The sequence below is a fragment of the Camelus bactrianus genome, chromosome 6 (assembly GCF_048773025.1).
Source record: "Camelus bactrianus isolate YW-2024 breed Bactrian camel chromosome 6, ASM4877302v1, whole genome shotgun sequence".
In the NCBI taxonomy this organism is placed as follows: Eukaryota; Metazoa; Chordata; class Mammalia; order Artiodactyla; family Camelidae; genus Camelus; species Camelus bactrianus.
Window position 1 is genome coordinate 2,427,832 of NC_133544.1, and position 17,650 is coordinate 2,445,481.

General features: G+C 44.9%; 1 long non-coding RNA gene across 1 annotated transcript; it reads left to right on the forward strand.

Moving 5' to 3' along the window:
* The first annotated feature begins 612 nt into the window (after positions 1 to 612).
* Positions 613 to 14,185, forward strand: LOC123612420 (uncharacterized). Its single transcript, XR_012507323.1, has 3 exons — positions 613 to 901; positions 4,231 to 4,403; positions 13,572 to 14,185. It is a non-coding gene; the product is annotated as an uncharacterized LOC123612420 (long non-coding RNA).
* Positions 14,186 to 17,650: the final 3,465 nt, after the last annotated feature.

The window sequence follows — 17,650 nt, forward strand, 5'->3', positions numbered from 1 at the left end:
TTTCTGTGATGCCGGGTGTGAGTGAGCCGCCTTCACTCCCCTGCTGTGAGAACCAGGAGTAACCAAGGCGGCGGGCAAGGAAGTGCCCAGGAAGGTACATCCCTGTCGCCACCACCAGGGGGCAGAACCAGCTCTGTGGAGGAGGCACTGCACGTCCGCCTGAGCCTCCAGGTCTGGGTATCAGGACCGGGTCTGCGGTCCCCCACAGAGACCCCTGCAAAGCCGAGATGGGCTGCTGTCCCTCCCCCAGGGAGCCCTGCTCTCCGCAAGGGGGTTCCCAACACCCCCAGAGCTTTCTTTCCTGCCGTGGTTCCAGCTGACCCTCGGTGCCCGGGGGCACTCGGTCTGTGAAGCTGAGTGTCCCATGGTTCTGGGCAGTCCCTGGGGCTCCTGCCTGACGGGGGCCCTCCTCTCTGGAGCTGCCCTGCCTTGAGGCTGGTCTGCCTTGTCAGGGATGTCGCTGGGTTCTCGGCCCTTGGAGGAAGTTGCTTGCCGTCTGCCCTGGACAGCATATGGCGCCCAGGAAAGGCTGGGCAGTGTGGGCTTGTGTCCTGATCCCCAGGGGCAGGGGTCTGAGGGCTGAGCAATGGAGCAGAGTGGGTGTGGGGCTGACAGATGTCCCCGGGACAGCATCCGGAAGGGACTCAGAGGAACGACAGCCAGGGTTGGATTCTCAGGGTGTTGCCACTGGCCAGCGGGCGTGTGCTGGCTCCTCTTCCTCTCGCGCACTCGAGGGGAAGGCAGGTCTTACAGAGGAAGACACAGCCAGAAGGGAGGCCCAGCCAAGCTCCCCTCCCCAGTGTCCACTCTCCACTGTGTGACCAGCTAGTCTAGAAGTTCACAAGCCAGCTCAGCCCCTGCCAGGCAATTCTGGAACGGTCCTTGGATCGCTTTGGAAAAAGTGAGTTCCCCTTCCTGTCCTGTTCTTCTGAATTCCACCTCTGCATGCGGGAGCGGGGGTTGTGGCACTCGCTGCTTCCAGGGGAAGCGCGTACGGCAGAGGCATCTGATGAAGCTGCCCACCCCCAGCAGGCAGAGGCCCCCACAGCTTGAGTGGGGCCCCTGCGCGGGCTAGGGAAGGACCCCAGGGCTCCTGCACACAGTGGGCGGGGTCTGTGTCTCACAGGCGGCAAGGTGCCGGTCAGGGCAACCCGAGGGCATGGGGGCTGATGGGATTCTGCTGGGAGACACCTCCTGACCTCCAGGTTACAGGTTCTGCCCGCCTCTGAGGAAGCCCCTCTGCTGACCCAGCCTGGCCCAGGTCTCATTTCACCTGTGACCCATGACGTCTTCCCGGGCAAATGCCGCCCCCACCCACCCAGCCGCCTCCTTTAGGGGGCTGCGCTTCTGCAAACTGAGTCAGTTTGCTCTTTTGTGTGTGTGTGTGTCTTTTTAAAGTTTTTTGTTTTGTTTTTGTTTGGCGGGGAGGTAATTAGGTTTACTTATTTTATTTTATTTCATTTTATTTTATTTAATGGAGGTGCTGGGAATCAAACCCAGGACCTCGTGCATGCTAAGCATGCACTCTACCACTGAGCTGTACCCTCCCTGCCAAGTTGCTCTCAACCCGCACCCCCACCGCAGGGCCCAGACCAGTGAGGGGATGAAGTTTTACAGCCCATCCCGGGGGGCTAGAACCAGATCCCCTCCCACTGCTCCTGGCTGCTCCCTGAAGCTGCGCTTGGGGTCTGGCTGAAGCTCTAGGTCGGCCCCAGCCCTTCAGGAAGAGAAGATGCCACCTTCCTTCCGCCCAGCCTAGGGCCAAGTCTCCCAGCCCCTCAGTGCTCGACCTGGATCAACTCTCCACGGAAGAGCTGGCAGAAGGACCACCAGTCCCTTTGGGGGGAGTCCCAGCGCCACCCTCAGGGGCTGGTGCTGCCCTCTGGCCTCATCACAAAATATGCCAGTGGGACGAGTCTCATTAAATAGACTTACAAAAAGGAAAACAAAAACCAAAAACCCGATTTTCCAGTTTCAAAAGCACTTCATTATAGAAAATGTCCAAGTTAAATAAAATATCAAATAAGGAATTTAAAATGACTCATAATCCCAACAGACTCAAGCCCTATGGACTTGGGTACATCTTAAACAAATGCCTCTCCTCACCACGCTTGTGCAAAATACTATTTCGTTTTAAAAAATCTGAATGGAGAGGAGTCACACACTATCCCACAGACTTTAAAGGATTGTGTGAAGTACAAACTGCGTGTCACTTCCCTCTTGGCCTACCCTGCCAAAGATACTGTGCTGCAAATTTGCATTTTTTTGTCTAATGTCATGTCATGGACATTTTCTCAAACCAATGAAAATGAGCTCATTTTTTTTAAATGGCCTCATTGTCAGGTAGTGTGAGTGTTTGCCTCTTTCCCTCTTGCTGGATATTTTGGGATTTTCCAGTTTCTCCTACAAGAAGAATTCTTGTGTCTGTAACAACAGGGTCCATTTATTTCTGATACGTACATTGCCTAGAAGTAGAATCATTACCTCAGAGATCTTGTTGAAGGTCAGACAAGACTCTTAGCTTCAATCAAGATAATCAAGGTGAGAAATCTAGCAGAGACGCAAACTGTCTTCTGTACTTGCACTGTGTAGGAATCCAGAATTGTGATTACACAGTTACCGGTAAGACCAGCAAACAAGAGTTCAAGTTTCTACTGGATGTTGTTCTCAGAAGCCGTGGCAACAAATTCTAAAGTCTTAGAAACATTGTAAGACGCCTCTGTTTAAATAACAGATTCATTGTGACTGAGAACTGAGAAGTTGGTAACAGCGGGAATGTTCAGACAGGCCCTAGTTTTGTACAGAAAACAAGATTTATACACGAGTAAGTGATGTGAACTCAACAGCGTATCAAATCAGATTCTTCCACCAAGTTTTATAATTCAGAATGACATCTTTCCTTCCATGATTTCAGGGGGAAGGAGGCATTTTTAACACTTTCTTCGGTTCCTGCATCGGCTTTCGTTTTTAAGGCCCAGGCTCTGGAAATTCATTAGTTGGCCTTAGAAACAAAAGACAAATGTGTGGAACTCCATTTTACTGAGCCACAAAGAGAAATAAATTAACAGGATCCTAATTAAGAACAGCTGAATAAGGAGCACATCCAATTTCATTTCATCACAGAAGATAAATGCTTTCTAAAGGGTACTGCGAGAGTTAATTCCAGAAAGTCTTGCACCAATTCCTTCTTCCACGATAGGGAGCTGGTTTCCTCACAGTTTTGCCAGAACTGGAAGTAATTATCTTGTTTATTTTTTGACAGTCTGGTAGGATAAACACGCACGCGCGCGCACACACACACACACACACACACACACACACACACACCTAGCATGTTTTCAAGCTTTAAAAAAGGCTTTATTGAGATATAATTGACATATAATAAAATGTACGCATTTAAAGTGCCCAGTTTAGTAAATTTTCATATGTAAATATACTCCTGAAACCATCACAAAGATGAAGATAAAGAACATATTCACTAGAAATTGATACATTGTAAACTGACTATAATTAAATAAAAATATATTAAAAAAAAAAAAAGGAACATTCTCACCATCATGAAGCCCCCCATGCCCCTTGGAGTCCTCCTCCCCCAGCCCTGCCTGCTCACCCACCCCCGGGCACAGACGGATCAACTTCCTTGGCCAGATGGGCTACCATTTTCTAGCGGCGAGGCTGCCAGCCACCAGGCGCTCTCCCTCGCCACTTTCAAAGTGTAAACTTCACAGCCGCTCTGGTGGGTCGTTGGGCAGTGCCAGTCAAGGTGACAGATGCACAAACAGAACCAGCCATGCCCCTTCTAGGGAAGTATCTTATCAACACTCTGTAACATCCATGCAAAATGACGCAGGTACCAGCTAGTCACTTTGATTGTTATAGCAAAATATTGGAAACTCCCTAAAACACCATCTGTATTCACCAGGGAAATAACTGCAGCGCGTCCAAACAGTGGAGCACTATGCAGCTGTGAAAGGGAAGGTGGACGTTCTCTCAGTTCTGATGTGGAAATTGCTCCCAGATGCGCGGCAAAAGGGGAAGTGTGTGTGCAGAGCAGTGGGTGGCACACATGCCTCTTCATGATTTGGGGACGATCATGAGAGCCATGGCCCTGACCTTGTCCCTCTTACCCTCCTCCACCCCTCCCCTGGGGAGAAGGCGGAATTGGGTGGTGATATTAAGCCCCTTTCTCTCTCTTTTACTTGTTAAATTTCTCCTGCTTGTCTCCTTAAGTCTCCAAGGGGGGATCTGCCTGAGGGAAGCATCGCTGCCCAGCTCCAAGGACATCTGCCTGCCAGCAGAGGTGCTCAGTGTCCGACAGCGCAGCGTCCTCAGGCTCGCCGCGTTCTCCACATTATCTTCTTCAGAAATGATGAGGATGCTTTGATCTTCGCCTGCCTGCCAAGGTCAGGTCGTGCCCAGGTAGCTTGGGTACTGGTTCCCCAACAAACAACGAGACTGTATACTGACAGTTTACACACATGCTATACACACAGTATACAAGATATGTGTGTATTTCGTGTGTGTGGCAAAATGCACATCTGAGCCATTTTAAAGTGGCATTGAACACATATGTTCATGCTGTTGTTCTGGCATCATCCCCATCCAGCCCCAGTAACCCCTTTCATCTTGTAAAACTGAAACTTTGTACCTATTGAATGGTAACTCCCTGCTCTCTCCTCCCCCAGCTCCTGGCCACCACCATTACACATCCTGTCTTTATGATTCTGAATTCTCTTAAGTACTGCATCTAGGTGAAATCATATAGTGTTTGTCCTTTGTGACTGCCTTATTTCTCTTAGTATAACGTCCTCAAGGTTCATCCATGTTGCAGTGTATTGCCGAATTTCCTTCCTTTTTAAGACTGAATAATTAATCCATTTTAATTCAGTGGAACTCCATTCAGTTCAGTTTTAATTCCATCATATGGATGAACCGTATTGTGCTTACCCATTCACCCACTGATGGGCACTTGGGTTGCTTCTAGGTTTTAGCTACTGTGAATAATGCTGCTATGAACATGGGTGAGTGTGCATCTCCTTGAGTTCCTCGTTTCTTTCACTTCTTTTGGGTGTATCCCCAGAAGTAGAATAATGGATCATACGGTATTCTTTTAAAATTTTTTGAGTAGCCACCATATGTTTTCCCCAGTGGCTGTATCGTTTCACACTCTCAATGACAGTGTACAGGGTTCCGACTTCTCTAGCGCCTCACCAGCACTTGCTGTCTTCTAGTTTTTGACAGTAGCCAGCCTAACCGGCGTGAGGCGGTGTCTCGTTGTGGTTCTGACTCGCATTTTCCTAGTGATTAGTGATACTGAGTATCTTTTCACGTGCTTGCTGGCTGTTCACTGGAGAAATGTCTATTCAGGACTTTTGTGCGCGTTTTTGAGCCAGGTGGTTTGGTGTTTTTAATGATGATTATGATTGTTGAGGTTTAGGAGTTCTTTAAAATCCCGGATATTAAGCCTTTATCAGACATGTGGTTTGCAGACATTTTCTCCCATCCTGAGGGCTGCATTTTCACTCTGTGGGTACTGCCTTTTGATGCACAAAGTTTAACATTTCATGAAGTCCAAGTCCTCTGTTTTTTATTTTATTACCTGTGCCTTTGGTAAAATGCCAAGAAATCACTGTGCAATCCAATATTGTGAAGCTTTTGATCTACGTTTTCTTCTAAGAGTTTGTAGTTTTAGGTCTAGCACTAGGTCCTTGATCCATTTTGAGCTAATTTTTGTAAATGGTGTTAGATGAGGGTGCAATTTCATTCTTCTGCATGTGGAAATTCACTTTTCTGAGTACCATTTGTTGAAAAGACCGTTCTTCTTCTACGGAATGGTCTTGGCACCCTTGTCGAAGATCATTAGACCGTGTATGTGCAGGTCTGTGTCTGGGCTTCCCTTTTATTCCATTGGTCTCTATCTGTCTTTCTGCCAAAGTCACAACTGTTTATATTACTACAGCTTTGTAGTAAGTTTTGAAATCAGGGCATGTGAGTTCTTAGTTTTGTTCTTTTTCAGGATTGTTTTGGCTACTTGGGGTCCCTTGAGATTCCATGTGAATTTTAGAATGGGTTTTTCTATTTCTGCAAATAATGTCATTATTTGCCAGAATTTGGGATTTGATAGGGATTGAATTGAATCTGTAGAGTGCTTTGGGTAGTATTAATATCTTAACAATATGAAGTTTTCCAGTCCGTGAACATGGGATGTGTTTCCATTCACTTGTTTCTTCTTTAATTTCTTCCAGCAGTGTTTCATAGTTACATTGTCCAAGTCTTTCACCTTCTAGGTTAGGTTAATTCTTAAGTATTTTATTCTTTTTGTTGCTATAGTAAACATTTTTTAAAATTTCCTTTTCATATTGCTTATTGTTCGCATACAATGCAGCTGACTTCTGCATGTTAACTTTGTATCCTGTTACTTTGCTGAATTCATTTATTAGTTCTAACAACTTTTTTGGGGGGGGGTCTTTAGGATTTTCTATGTATAAGATCATATCATCTGCAAACAGAGATAATTTTACCTCTTCCTTTCTAATTTGGATGGCTTTTGTTTATTTTCCTTGCCCAGTTGCTCTGGCTGGAACTTTCAGTGCCGTGTTGAACAGAAGTGGTAAAAGCAGGCATCCTTCTCTTGCCTTATTCCTGATCTTAAAGGAAACTGCTTTCAGTCCTTCACCACCGAGTATGACGTTTGCTGTGGGTTTTTAATATATGACTTGCATTTCTTCATGATTTAGTCTTTGTAGGTTTTGCATTTCTAAGAATCTGTCCATTTCGTCTAGATTACCCAATTTTGGCATATAATTATTCATACTACTCTCTTATAATCCATTTTATTTCTGTATAATTGGTAGTAATGTCCCCACTTTCACTTTCATTTCTGATTTTAGTAATTTAATCTTCTCTTTTTTTCTTAGTCCATCTAGTTAAATGTTTGTCAATTTTCTTGTTGTTTTTGAAGAATAAACTTTTGATTTCATTGATTTTCTTTATTGTCCTTCTGGTCCCCAGTTCATTTATCTCTGCTCCAGTCTTTATTATTTTCTTCCTTCTTGTAGCTTTGGGTTTTATTTGTTCTTCTTTTTCTAGTTCATTTAGTTCTTTTTCTAGTTCATTTAAGTTAGGTTGTCGATTCCAGATATTTCTGATTTTTAATGTAAGCATTCATAGCTATAAATTTGCCCTTACCACTGCTTTTGCTGCATCCCATAAGTTTTGGTATGTTGTGTTTTCAGTTTCATTCATCTCTTAAGTATTTTCTAATTTCTCATGTGAGCTCTTTGATCCATTTGTTGTTTAAAAGTGTATTTAATTTCCACAGTTTTGTCAATTTTCTAGTTGTACTCTTGTTGGTTTCTAACTTTATCTCATTGTGGTCACAGAAGACACTTTGTATGATATTTGCCTTTTAAAATCTATTTCAACAAACCTAAAAATTTGTTAAATCTAACTGAGATTTATCTTGTGACCTACCTTATGATCCATCTGGAAAATGTCTCGTGTGCACATGAGAAGCATTCGTGTGCCATTGTTGCTGGGTAGAGTGCTCTGTATGTGTCTGATAGATCTAGTCTGTGTTAAGTCCTCTGTTTCCTTACTTATCTTTTGTCTGATTGTTTCGTTATTGTGAGTGGGGTACTGAAATCTCCAACTATTATTGTAGAACTGTCTATTTCTCTCTTCTATTTTGTCAGTTTTTGCCTCATATATTGTGATGGTCTGTAAGGGTGTGTAAAGATTTATAATTTTTATATCTTCCTGCTGTATTGAAACTTTTATTAACATCTCTTACTTTGTCTCTAGAAAACTTAATTGATTTAAAATCTATTTTATCTGATATAGTTATAGCCACTCCTGCTCTTGTTTGGTTATTATTTGCGTGGAATATCTTTTTCCATCCTTTCACTTTTAACCTGTTCATGTCTTTGGATCTTGAGTCTCTTATAGGCAGTATATTGTTGGATCACATGTAGTTATCCATTCTGCCAGTCTCTGTCTTTTAACTGAATGTTCAGTCCATCTACATCAAAAGTAATTACTAGGGGGAGGGTATAGCTCAATGGTAGAGTGTGTGCTTAGTATGTATGACGTCCTGGGTTCAATCCCCAGTGCCTTCATTTAAAATAAATAAATAATTACTCAGTCCTGCTCACTGTACCTGGGGACCAGCCCATGGGTTTGGCAGGGAGGAACTCCAGGCTAATAAAGTTGAGGGAAAAAAATAATAAACAAACAAACAAACCTAATTACCTCCCCTCCAAAAAAAAACCCAACCAACCAACCAACCAACCAAAAAATGTAAAAAAAATTAATAGAGATTTCTGTAATGTACTTTAGTTTTCTATATGTCTTACAGCTTTTTTGTCCCTCATTCCCTGCATTACTGTCTTTTGTGATTAGTTGATTTTTTTGTAGTGAAATGTTTAAATTCCCCTCTTGCTTCCTTTTGTGTATATCCTATAGCATTTCTTTCGGGTTACTATGGGGCTTACATTTAACATCCTAAAGTTATAGCACCCTAATTTAAATTGATATCAGCTTAACTTCAATGGCATACAACATCCTGCTCTCTTACAGCTCTGCCCTCACCTCCTTCATGGTCAGTGTTGCAAAATCTCACCTTTATATGTTGTTGTTCTGTCAGTCACAGCCTGCCGATGGTAATGCTCTCAGCTAGGAATGTCTGAGGCTTGGCCTGGACCTGCGTTACTCATAGTGACTGCCACAGTCCTTTCCCCTACCAGGGCCAATGTTGTGGTTGGGCTGGCCTTGTGTTTCTTATGATTTCTGGGTGCACTGCAGCATAAAACCATCAGGGAACTTTGAGGAACAAGCTTTATTACTCGCAGGTCCTGGAGGGTTACACAGCACATCTGAGGGCCGCATAGTGAGGTTGAGCGAGAGAGAGAAAACCTGGGGCTTTACCCTTGTTGTGGTCCAAGGCTGGTGTCTGGGGTTTTGTAGGTCACTCATCACTGGCTAATTTGAAACATCAGAGCAGGAGTTCGGGTGAGGGAGAGTGGAGGTGGAGTCACTCAAGCTGTCCGTTTTCTAGGTTTTCCGTGGTGTCCTGAACGGGGGACTTCATGGGTGCGGGTGGCCTAGTCCCTTAACTGGCTGTTTGTAGTAGGTGCTTCACGCAGCTGGCAGTATTTTTCTTAGTGTATATGTTTTGAAACAGATGCCTCAGCACTTACACTGCAATCAGAAGCTTAATGCTAGGTACTTACACTGCGTTTGTGTCCCTAAGAACACGAACTAATAGCTCTTTTAAACACGTTATTCTCCTAAACTATGTAGAAAACAAGATTGGGAGTCACAAACCAAAGTGCAGTAACACGAGCATTACACAGGTCACTGTTTTTTTTCTTTAAATGTGTTAGTCTCTTAATCTTGTAGAAATCAAGCCAAAGAACAGTTACAGATGACGGTTACTACAATGGCGTTTAGAACTGCCCATGTGTTTTACCTTTACTGAGCCCTTTATTTCTCCACATGGCTTCAAGTGACCGTCCAGCGTCCATTCCTTTCATTTCATGTGGCTCCCTGAGCGTTTCTTGCAGCAGGTCGGGTGGTCGTGGAGTCTCTCAGTTTTGTTTTTCTGGGAATATGTTCATTTCTCTCTCACTCTTGAAGAATGGTTTTGCGTGGTGGATGGTTTTTTACCTTAGCATTTGCAGATGTCTGCCCACTGTCTCCTGGCTTCCAAAATTTCTGATGAGAAATCTGCTGACGACTTTCCTGAAGATCTCGTGTACGTGATGGTCCACTGCTCTCTTGCTGCTCTCAGGATTCTTTCTTTGTCATTGTCTTTTGAAAGTTCGGTTATAATGTGTCGTGGTGTGAGTCTCGTTTACTTAAAGATTGTTCAGCTTCTTGAATGCTTAAAGTCATGCCTTTCATCAGATTTGGGGAGTCCTCAGCCTTTATTTCTCCAAATATTCTCTCAACCACTTTATCTCTTTCCCTTTGGGATGCTTATGGTGCGTATGTTGGTCTGTTTGATGGTGTCCCACAGGCCTCTTTTTTTCAGTCTGTTTTCTTTCTGTTCCTCAGCCTCAATAGTCTCCATTGTCCACCTTCAAGTTCACGGATTCTTTCTTCTACCTGCCCAAATCTGCCTTTGAATCCCTCTTCTTTCGTTTTCAATTCATTTTTGGTTTCTTTTTAGGTTTTCTGTCTCATAATCTGAAGGTTTCCATTTTGTTCATACATCATTTTCTTGACTTTCTTCACATCTTCCTTTAGTTCTTTGAGCATCTTTGAGATTGTTATTTTAAAGTCTTTGTCTAGTTTATCTGCTGCCAGATCTTTTTCAGGAAGAGTGCTGAACACTAGAAATTCAATCTATTATTCAATCATTATTTCAATCTAATAATGTAGTAACTCTGGAAATCAGATTTTCTCCTTCCCCAGGGTTTGATGGTTTTTGTTCTTTCTTTCTTTCTTTCTTTCTTTCTTTCTTTCTTTCTTTCTTTCTTTCTTTCTTTCTTTCTTTCTTTCTTTCTTTCTTTCTTTCTTTCTTTTCTTTCTTTTCTTTCTTTTCTTTCTTTCTTTCTTTCTTTTACTGTTGAACCCTGTCTCTGTGCTGAGGATCAGCCTGGGGTGTAAATGTAGTGTCTTTCTGAGCCTTTCCTAGGTCTGCATTGTCACTTATTAATTTCCCCCATATATGCAGTTGATTTCTGAATGCCCAAGTCTTTAATGTCTTGCTCCCAAAAGAGGAAAAAGCAGAAAACAAAGGGAGGGGGCGATGGCCCTTTAAATCCCCTACAAGTCGCTTCAGCCAGAGAGAGAAAGGCTTGAAACAATGGTGGGGGTTGCAATGACAATAGCTGCTGCCTCTTTGTCTGCACTTCTGTGATCAGACACAACAGTCATAGATCCTTACTATTTGGAGGACAGAACTCTTTTTGGCCACCCTAACTCCCACGTGCTGTGCACAGGCTGCTCCAGGAACATGCAAATAGCTGCCCGCCACATGGCTGGGGGCGGGGGATGGGTAGCTGCTACTGTGCTAAGAGCTGAAATTGACCAGAGTTAAATCACAATTTATCATCCACATATTTTTCTAGAAGTTACAAGCCTTCAGCAGACTCCAGAGTTCCAAACTTATTGCATCAGACAGACTGCAGTGCGACTGCTGTCTAGGAGGGCAACAGATTCCCGTGCCTCCTGTTCTGCCCCCTTCCCAGGGTCCTCGCCAAGGTGTGTGCATTCTATACAGACATTACACAGTGTGCGTATAAATGCATAATCCTCCCCCAACAATGATAGAAATGTTCACTTAGAGAATCAAAGAAACTAAACTAAAAGCCTTTTAGAACAATGCAATCTGCTAAGGTCACTGATTACAAGACAAATGTACAAAACTCAACAGATTAACACTTTACGCCCATGACCTATTAAGACAATTTTTATGGGAAAAGGTCTGATTCACAATATAGACTAAAACCATGAAAAGCCTGGTAATAAGTTTAAAAAGAATTGTTCAAGACCTATATATGTTAACAACTGAATAGAGAACATCTGAAACTAAAAATCAAGAAGGTGGACCAGAATTCACGGGTAGAGTGAAAGGGGATGGCTGGGGTGGTGATGGTGGCAGGGGGCAGAGAACAGACTTTGTAACTATAAGCCTAAAACTGTTATTTGACTTTTTGAACAATGTTTACAATGTTAGTCTAGTAAAAATATAAATTGAAATTTAAAAAATGCACAGGACAGAACAGATTTGTGAAAAGTTACAAGACAATTTTGAAACCTTAGAATTACATTTTTAAAAATAAATATCCAAATGCCTTCCAAAAATTTTGTGCTGTTACAGTCCCACCAATGTTGGATGCATATATTAATTTCCAACAATTTGCTTGTATAACCCTGGGAGTGGGTGTCTCCTTGGGAGTGAGGCACCAAGGGTACAAATTTTAAGTGCAGGTTTGGTATTTGCGTGACCCTGAGATGAGCACCTCCTTGAATTTTGTGCCCTGGTGCCTCACTGCTTCATCCTAGGCCTGGGCCCAGTTGTGTCCCTGGGTAATTGCAGAGATGAATGCCACCAATGAAGATTTGAAAGAAGCAGGAATGGGAATACCCATTGCATTCCCATACATCTCACTCACTTGCTCAGCCTGTGCAGATGTTGAATGGATCTGGGAGAATGACTATGAACTGCAATAAGTGTGATTGGGTGGTGACTCCATTTGTATCTGCTGTCCCAGATGCAGTAAGTTTACCGGAGCAAGTCAACATGGCGCTGGCACTAGGTACGCAGCTGTCGGCCTGGCTAATGTCTTTTTCTCCATACTAGTTTTCAAGGACCATCAGAAACAGTTTGCTTTTACCTGGCAGAGCCAACAGTATACTTTCACAATGTCACCTTGGAACTATGTAAATCCTCCTGCTCTGCCACAATACAGTCCACAGAAGTCTCTATTATCTTTTAAAAAACATTTGTGACTTAAGATTTTCTAAAAGCTGTGAAAAATCTTTAACTTGCATATGAGTCACCTAGAGATGGTTCCTTTACAGATTCTGATCCAGTAGTTTTTTTTTTTTTTACATTTTTTTTATTGATTTATAATCATTTTACAATGTTGTGTCAAATTCCAGTGTTCAGCACAATTTTTCAGTCATTCATGGACATATACACACTCATTGTCACATTTTTTTCTCTGTGAGTTATCATAGCATTTTGTGTATATTTCCCTGTGCTCCACAGTATAATCTTGTTTATCTATTCTACAATTTTGAAATCCCAGTCTATCCCTTCCCACCCTCCACCCCCCTGGCAACCACAAGTCTGTATTCTCTGTCTATGAGTCTATTTCTGTCCTGTATTTACACTTTGTTTTTGTTTTTTTGTTTGTTTTTGTTTTTGTTTTTGTTTTTTAGATTCCACGTATGAGCGATCTCATATGGTATTTTTCTTTCTCTTTCTGGCTTACTTCACTTAGAATGACATTCTCCAGAAGCATCCATGTTGCTGCAAATGGCATTATGTTGTCAGTTGTTATGGCTGAGTGATCCAGTAGTTTTGAGGCAGGCATTCTGCATTTCTAAAAATCTTCCAGGGGATGCCATGTTTCTAATATTTTGACCATTCCATGAGTATCAAGGTCTTAATACAGTGACTTTTTGTTTGTTTGTTTGGTTTGGTTTGGTTTGGTTTTGTGGGGAGGTAATTAGGTTTATTTTTTTACTTATTTATTTTAATGGAGGTACTGGGGATTAAACCCAGGACCTTGTGCATGCTAAGCATACACTCTACCACTGAGTTATACCCTCCCCCCTTGCAGTGACTTTTTTAAAGATAGTCTAATAAAAACACCAAGATCTTTTATTTTAATCTATATTTAATTTACTTTTTTTCTTTATTCATTTTTAAAATTTTGGTAAAGTACACATAATGTAAAATTTAACCAATTTAAAGTATACCAATTAGTAGTATTATGTACCTTCACATTGTTGTGCAACCATCACCACCGACCACCTCCTAAACTTTTTTCATCTTGCAAAACCGAAACTCAGTACCCATTAAATAATGACTCTTCATTCCCTTCTCTCCTCAGCTCCTGACAACCACCATTCAAGTTTTTATCTCTATGAATTGTTTTTTTTTTTTCTTATTCTACAAAAAATCACATCTGGTGCACTGCGCTGGTGACATCATGCTGACTGGATCTGATAAACAGAAAATAGCAAGTGCTTCAGGCGCCTTAGTGAGACAAGTGTGAACTGCAGGGTGGGAGACAGCCTCCCCAACATTTAGGGGCCTGTGAGTTCAAAGTTTCTGAGAGGTATTTGGTCTGGAGAACTAAAAAGATCCCCTATAAGGCAACAGGCACATTGTTGCACCTCTTACCGCCTACCAGGAAAAAAAAAGGCAAATGTTTGGTGGCTCTTTTTGGACTTTGGAAGCAACATGCTCTGGTGTGCTAGGCTGTCATCCATCTGCAGAGTTATCCATATGGTAACCAGTTTCAAGAGGAGATCAGAGCAAGGGAAGGCTCTACAGGCTCAGCCACGCCACACAGGCAGACCGCTCTGCCCCTGGGGCCTCTGATCCGGCAGACCCAGTGATGTGCAAAGTACCCAAGGCTCGCACCGACAGGAAGACCACAGCAGAGCTCTAAGGTTCTGGAGCAAGTGTGTGCTCTCTTCTGCAGGTGACTATCTTCCTTTTGAGAAGCTGCTTCTGGTTTTCATTTGGGATTTGGTGGAGACCTTATGCCCCACCAGGGGACATCAAGCCCAAGTTTCCCATCGTGAGCTAAGGGTTGTTAGAACCACCCAGCCCTAAGGCTTGGTGTGTCCAGCAGCTTTCCTGTCATCACGTTCCACCTGAAAGTGGACAGCTGCAGTGCTGCAGCCCTACTCAGTGTGACCCTGAAGCACAGAGACGAAGGAGGAGCCCCCTAGGGTGCAGGACTCTGGGCAACATGTTTGGCTGTCTGCTACGTCTACAGTGAGAGATGACCAGAGGGACAGATCTGCGCTAATCTAGTTTCTAACAGTTTGGGTGGATGATCACCAACAAAATTGGGAGTTTGATTGCAAGAAAATCTAGGGGAAGAAGCATGCAGATGGACCCCTCAAAGTGGATGCAGACAGAAATATGAATCCTTATCAAGAAGCATTCCCTTTGGAAGAGGCTCGTTAATTGGGTAAAAGGATGGAATTCTGTAGAGATGTCTGTCAGCCTCTGCAATAATTTGCTAGGGTTTCCTTAACAAAGCACCACACACTGGGGGGACTCAACACCAGAAATGTACGTTTCACAGTTCTGGAAGCTAGAAGTCCAAGAGCAAGTTGTTGGCAGGGCTAACAGTAGCCAGTTCCGAGGGCTGTGAGAAGAATTCTGTTCCATGCTTCTTACTTAGCTTCTGGAGGTCCTCTGTAGATCTCTGGTGTTCCTTGGCTTCGAGAAACATCGCCCCAATCTCTGCTTTCACCTTCACATGGCGTTCGCCCTGTGTGTCTGTTCCCAAACTCTCCCTTTCTACAAGGTCAAATTGGACAGAGACCACCCTGATGAGCTCATGTTAACTCAGTTACCTCAGTAAAGATCCTGTCTCCAAACGAGGTCACATTCTCATGTACTGGGCATTAGGACTTCAGTGTGAGTGGGGGAGAGGGACCCAGTTCAATCCATAAGAGCTGCTTTTTCCAGCTACCCAGTGCTTTCTCAATGGACCCACGAACAAAGTAGCTATGGCAATGGGGACAGAGGCCACGCACGGGGTCAACAACACAGGCGTCCTCTTACCAGGCATCTCTGGCTGCTGCCCAGTGCCTTAGCTGACGACAGCGGGGGTCAGCACTTTGCTCTCGATGGCATCTTCCCTGGGGACAGCAGCCAGTCCTCTGGGAGCAGGTTGATTACATCGGCCCTCTTCCATCACGGAGGGGCAATGATTCATCCTCCCTGGAATAGATGCATTCTGGACACGGATTTGGCTTCCTTGTCTGTAACGCTCTGTCAGTATCACAACTCACAGACCCTCGGAATGCCTTCCCTGCCATCATAGTGCCCCACACGCCACCGCTTCTGCCCGAGGAGCTCATTTCACAGCCGAGGAAACACAGCAGCTTGGGCTCGTGGCCATGGAGCTCACTGGTCTCACCACATACCTGATCCCCTGGAAGTGACTGGCCTGACGGGAAGGCTGAGTGACTTAGTAAAGACTTGATTATGGTGGCATTTGGGTGGCAACATTGAGGAAGGGGGAGGCTCTGTTTCACAGGGTTAGTAAGAGACCATTCTTTGGGTCTGTTTCTACCATGGCTGAAACGCACGGGTCCAAGGACCCAGCGTGGAGTTTTGGTGGGTCCTGGAGTTCTGCGGATTTGAGGGTCTCAGTCCCCGAGGGGGGGATCCTGTGGCCGGGGGCACAAAGGGGCTTCATTAAATTGAAGGACAGGACTACCACGTGACCCTTTGGGGCTCCTTATGCCGCTGAAGCAAAAGGCTGACCAGGGATTGCTCTGTGCCTGGAGTGAGGGGTCTGATCACAGCGGGGAAACTTGCTGCTTCGCAGGAAGGACAGGAGACTCAGGCAGGAAAGCAGGGCGTTCTCTGCAGCCCTTCTCCACTTCCAGGACCCACGGGAACAACTCAGGGAAAACTCTGTCAGCCACAGAAAGGCAGCACGGCTGGGGACTCCGGCCCTTCGGGAATGAAGGCTTAGCTCATTTTATCACGTAAAGATCCCACCCTGCTGAGTTCTGGCCTAGGGCAGGGAAAAGCTGGGCTGAGCAAGGGAAGAAGGATGAGTAATGGGAGACGGAAGCCATGGGCACCGAGCCTGGCCACCCAGCTGTTCAGAAACCAGGGCAATGGTAGCTTTGTCCAGTTTCCTTTGCTTGTTTAATGTGTTTGTTTGCACATGCTAACCATGTCCCTCTCTTCTTTCCGTGACCTTGTGATTGTCCTTGCAATCTGCTGGTGGTTAACTTTGCAGTTCCGTCTTCAGGTAACAGAAAATCCAGTGGACCAATGAACAGAGCCAGTGAGGGTTACAGTAACTTGGGACCGTGAAGCCTCATTTTGGAGGAAGGATGAGAGTGTCTTCACTTGTAGGAAGGACAGACGTGTGGTGCTTGTGAAAGGCTAAATGTGTGTGGAAGGGTGCACGTGTAAGCCGGTTGCCAGATGTCACTCTACTGCACCCCCCCCCCTCCCCACCTGCCAGTCCAAACTCCTCTCTCATGGCCCTGCTTGCGGATTCTGGAATGGTTCTCTCTTGCAGAGTGCTCAGCTTTGCCAGCAGGGGGCGCAGGAGGGACAATGACCCAGGAAGGGGGTTTTCTTCTGCTTCATACCTGTTGGTTGGGGGCTACCTGGCACATCTTCCCATGGATGCTTCCTCCCCCACCTCTTTGGGTGGCTTTGCAGCAAGTCCTGAGCACAGCGTCTGCCTGTGCCTGGCTCACCTGGCATCCTAGGGAGTGACTTTCCTGCAAGCTCTGCAGGCAGAGCACCTCCCCGAATGTCACCAGGGCTGCGAACTCTTCCCCGAGGCCTGAATCCAATCCCAGGGCTGCCTTAGAGGTGAGGGGACTCTTTCAGGCTTGCTCTTCCTTTTCCGAGCTCTGCCTCGGCCCTCGGGAAGGCAGCACCCAGTCTCTACTCTGCTTGTGTTTGCAGTCTCCTCATCCTTATTAGACAATCCCCTGCCACAGTGCTCCCTGTCCTGGGGGAGGGGGAGGGCACAGCTCAGTGGTAGAGCGCATGCTTGGCATACAGGAGGTTCTGGGTTCAATCCCCAGTGCTTCCCTTAAAAGTTAACTAATTAATCAATTAATTAATAAAAATCTAATTACCTCCCCCCAGAATAAATAAATAAAATAAATGTTCCCTGTCCCAACTATTGTGTAGTTTCCACCTCTTGATTGGACCCTGAATGATAAAAGACCAGAAAGGTGCTTGGCTCCAAGCATGGGCCATTTGTTATGGCCGAGGAAGGACCCTCAGAGGGCAGAGCCACGAGCAGAGGGGAGATGGTGGAGTCCTGAGCTGTCAAGAAGGACGAATAGTGAGCACCCCAGGGAATATACCGCCCTCTCTCAGAATAGGGAGTCGGGCAGCACGCAGCAGCGGCCTTCAGAGCTGCCTCCCGCCCCCGCCCCTTTGCACGGCATTGCTAAC